At 40.2% G+C, this 4902-nt stretch overlaps 2 non-coding genes across 2 annotated transcripts; both read left to right on the top strand.

Moving 5' to 3' along the window:
- The first annotated feature begins 615 nt into the window (after positions 1–615).
- Positions 616–778, top strand: LOC121855666. The gene has a single exon (XR_006086828.1). It is a non-coding gene; the product is annotated as a U1 spliceosomal RNA (small nuclear RNA).
- A 3784-nt stretch (positions 779–4562) lies between these two features.
- LOC121855668 lies at positions 4563–4680 on the top strand. Its single transcript, XR_006086829.1, has one exon. It is a non-coding gene; the product is annotated as a U5 spliceosomal RNA (small nuclear RNA).
- The last annotated feature ends 222 nt before the right edge of the window (positions 4681–4902 follow it).

Here is a 4902-nt window from a genome sequence, read left to right as displayed (position 1 = left end):
TAGTTTGGTTATTAGTCAATTTTCCAATAAAATGATTCTGGGCTATATTGGTCTCATTACTATGCCAAATAAAGTATTTCCACAATGTTCAGTTTTATATTAGGAGGGATAGCCCTCACTGGATAGCAAGTTCCTCATAATTAATAGATAAAGTACATAAGCAATATCCCAAACGACTTCATTGTGAGAGGAAGAAACTTCAGGATCAATTTGCTACAGAAGAAAACTTGGCTTACCTCTATACAAACTTATCCTGGCAAATCAATCTAAAGTTGATGGTTGAGATACTATTAATTACTTTATTTTGGATCTAATGGGAAATCATATTGAATTAGACACAAGAAAAACGCGAAAAAATTATCAATAGTTAACATTTTCTAACCCCGTATGTTTGTGTTTTGATGGAAATGAATAGTTTATAAAGCCAAACTTGTTTATTTCCATCATATGCCTCTCACTTTTAATGTGACAATTTGTATTTTAGCATATTACGAATTATATAAAAAGTTATCATATAATTGGTTTATAAATTTAAATAAATAACATAAGAGAGATGGTTCAGCTCAATGATAGTCAGTCAAGTTAGGTTAGGGTTTAGGATGAACAATTCAGGGCATACTTACCTGGCACAGGAGATACCGTGATCACGAAGGCGGTTTTCCCAGGGCGAGGCTCACCATTGCACTCCGGTGATGCTGACCCTTGCGATTAACCCAAATGTGGTTAACTCGAGTGCGCAATTTTTGTTAGCGGGGGACTGCGTTCGCGCTATCCCCCTTACACAATTCATAAGGGATTACATAAGAAATATAAGGTACAACGGCGTATTTTTACAGCTTAACAATGTCTCTGTTAATAAATAGTACTTGATTTATGCTTAAGGTCAGCAAAGAATTTTTTTTCTACGCTACTTTTATATGATTTATATTTTGACAATTACGTGTGAATGAAAGATTTTCAAACTCTCTAATTGATGCCTAGTAACTCATAATATTGAAAGAAGTTGGGTTTTTTTTAATAGTCTGTATCACACTCGACAGTCACTCACTGTCACAGCAATGAAAGAAATCTATCATGATCTTGTTTACCAACACCTGATACACTGTCACACAGTATGGGGGGGGGGGCCTCTAGCTCTTCAAAAACATAATCTCTGGTTACTGCACAAAAGAGAGTTGTACGGACAATGACCTACTTGAAAAAAAAACAGATCACACAAATAAAAAATTAGCTATATTGAAAATTTTTAAATTCGAAGATGTTAACACCTACTGCTGTGCCCCTTTGTTTACAAATCTATCAATCACTTTTCATTCGCCTCTACCGCCGTGGACTTCCCCGAGTGTTGATGTTGTCGTCCACACCTTCCCTGGTCGTAAATCCACCCAACTGCGGTATATGCTCAAACTTAACTGCCTTGAGCAGATTAATGATGTCGCCTCCTCTCTTAAGACCTCCCACCCTCCTATCCTCGTCTACTGTGATGGGTCTGTTACCACGCTGGGCAGCGCTGGGGCAGCTGTGTGGATTCCTGAGCGCCAGGCCTGCAGGAAAATCAGGGTCCACGACTGGGCCTCCTCCACTGATGCTGAAAGCATAGCCATCCTCGCGGGCATTCATGAGGTGGCGACCTACTGTATGCTCGCACTGAACGCTGGAACCTCCTTATAATCAGTGACAGCACTTCGGCGCTAGCGAGGCTCAAATTAGCCTCCCCCTCCTCCCCTGCCGCCCAACACACCCTAGCCGCCGTCGCCGGGCTAGAACAAACTGATGACATCCGTGTCAAGTTTATTTAGATCCCGTCACTTATAGGAATAACTGCCTGTGACACTGTAGGTCGGCTTGCCAAAGAAGCTACACAAGAAGAAGATATTGAAGCCGCTCTCGCCCTCTCCTTGAGTCATCTCAAATCTCGCATACACGCCACACAACGAGAGGCATTCGATGAAAATTGGACACACCTGAAGCAACGGGGTAGCGTCACACTATGCCACTATGACGCTGTAACCGGTGACGACAACCGCCACTACAAAGAGTATCAATCCCTGACTCGATCTCAACAGATTATGTACATGAGACTCCACCTAGGGTACAGGTACCTATGGGAGTACATTGGCAACCATGAGCCTGGCCGCACTGTTTGTAAACTTTGTGGCCAACCCGACTCTCACACCCTCTCTCACTACATCCTCACTTGCCCTATGACCACCTCCTACAGGTCCCTAGCTGTTACCAACACCTCTTCCCTCCCTGACCAGATATCCCTCCTCCTAGTGACAGGCCTGGCACTTGACATTATTAGGGACCTGCCACGCTTTGCCATAAACAGATGAAATGTACCGGGAACTTTCCCCCCACGCACTCATCATTCTCTCACTTTATGTAACTTGACAAAACCTATGACCCTTCAGGCTTTTACCCCCTTAATGCACGAGTCATAAAGGCAAGTATGAACTTTGCATACTTCCCAGATGGGCGCTGTAAATGCTTCTGCGCTTCACCTTGCACAGGATGTAAGGGGGTGCCCAATAAACTATCCCCCTCGGGGGCAAATCTGAATCTATCAATCACTTGCTTGACAATAATTATTTCCAGTTCCGATATAATCAGAGATACAACTTATGGCACCCAGAGCTACTCCTCCATAAAATATCACTGTGTGAAGGTGTGGAACAACTTACCCCCACACATCCGAGCAAAGCCTACGCTCCCTTCCCTTCCTTTAAATCATCTCTTAAAAAAAATCTATTGTCTAAGTATTAATATTTCTTGTAACACCTACTATATTTACAGTACCTGCTTTTATTGTACCATCAAAACCGTTTTATCGGAAATTATCATGAAAATAGATAAGTAATTACCATTGCAATAAACATAATTGCCAACGAGACATAATCATGTTCTGTCCTCTTGTTCAACCTTATTACTGTACAACCCAATTGTAGTTGGGTAGGAGACGCTAATTTTCAGCAAATCAGCTCAGCTGGGGCGCCTGTGGGTAGAGCTGTACCACTCTTGCCTTGCAAGCCAGTTGTCACGGGTTCGATTCCCGGGTCGGTGGAAATTTGTTCCGACACACTTGCCAGCTTCCCTTGGTCCTTGTTCACCTGGCAGCAAAGTAGGTACCTGCTATAAATCGAAAGTTGCGAATTCGTATTCAGGGAAAGTTGTTTGAGCTTCCAATAACTTGCTTTGACATAAACCACTGACTCTTCAGGCTTCTACGCCCGACTCTTCAGGCTTCTACGCCCTTAACTCATGAGACATATTCCTCCTACACCGTCTTCCACCTTCTTGAGCCAATGGCTCTCTTCTCTCCATCCCATCATCATCATCAACCATGAACTTAGCATGCTTCCCTGTTGGGCGCTGTAAACGCTTCTGCGCTTCACCTTAAACAAGGATGTAAGGGGGTGTCCAATAAAAAAAACAAAAAAAAACAGCTCAGCTGCGCCTTTCGCGTCACACTTAGAGGTCACGGTGATTGGCAAAGATGTAGGCACATAGGCAGGCTCTTTTTGGTGTAATATGCCTCTATAATGGCTTTTTGGCAGGAATATTGTCTAAACTAGATTCTCATAGATTTTCTCTAAAACATGACAATTTACATGGCACTGTTACAGAAGCATTTTTTTCCTATGTTTTTTTGTTTTTTTTTACGTTATCAAACTTGACTTGAAGCCTGTAGATAAGGATGAAGGGCTAATATTTGTTGCTGGGTTTTTGTTGGAAGTACTTTGGAAGTATTGGGGCGGGGGGGGAGGGGGTTAGGTGGACGTAAATGAGGGGAAAGTTTGAAGGAAATTAGGAGAGTTAAAGTATCCGGGCTCAACTAGACATGCTGTATTTTAAAATTCTTTATTGATCTTTTATACTAATAATTTAAGTTGTAGCTCGCTAGCTTTTGACTTTTCTTCTCGTTCATGTTTTGATATAACAGTAGATAGTATTTCAAGCGCTATAATAATTATTTAATGTTTTTTTTTTTGTTTTTTTTTTTAAGATTTATTGGACTGCTACTCCTGCGGACCTGAAGTTACCAGTTTCATACAGGCGTAATAGTGGTAGGTAGACATGAGAGACCGGTGGTTATCACCATTGAAATAACTTATATTACATAAGAATAAAAGCATTTCTATAATCAAGATCCAGGTTTATTTTCATTATATATGATTACTATTAATTATGACTAAACGGTTGCACAATGAGGGCCATATTATAAAACAGAACATTTATGAACTAAGTTATGCCCTTAATGACCTTAGTTGAAGCGCAGTCATAACATTGTAACAATAACATTCTCGTTGATTTGCTATATTTGTTCAGATTTAAAGGAATTATGTAAATTAAATCCTCTTAAAGAAAATCCACATTAAGTAATACCACTTTTGACTGCCAATCACGGTAGTCTTAAATGTTACGAAGGACTTGTAAATCTTATTTTAAAACTCTTCTAGACACTGGACAATAAAACCTTTAATGTCTTTCTTGACTGGAACTACAACTCCATGTATGTTCTAAGTTAATGTTTGTTGGGGTCTTGAACAACTTTGCGACCATAGCTCTGGTTTCCCTTCAAAACGCATAAATCTTTCGCCTTTTACTAAAGATTTCCGTGGGGGGGAACAACTCAATGAGTCTTAAATTAATTTTTTCTTAGCCCATTCACATGGGCTCACAAAACTAATTCAAATTAGCTGAAAATAATCATACAATGTCGTAATCAAGTGTATGTGATCTAATGTAGTAAAAAAAAAATCTATTCACATATACAACGTCCTGGATGGAACAATTTTCCCGACTATTACAGATCTAAATCAGGTTGGGAGAATACAGATCTGTCATAAAATTAATTTCATGCACTTATTAAAAATTGCTCTAGACTTCAAACAAACCAAG

Source organism: Homarus americanus, unplaced genomic scaffold, assembly GCF_018991925.1.
Source record: "Homarus americanus isolate GMGI-L3 unplaced genomic scaffold, GMGI_Hamer_2.0 scaffold2041, whole genome shotgun sequence".
In the NCBI taxonomy this organism is placed as follows: domain Eukaryota; kingdom Metazoa; phylum Arthropoda; class Malacostraca; order Decapoda; family Nephropidae; genus Homarus; species Homarus americanus.
Note: the sequence above shows the minus strand (reverse complement) of the source record. Positions and strands in the feature narration are given on the sequence as shown.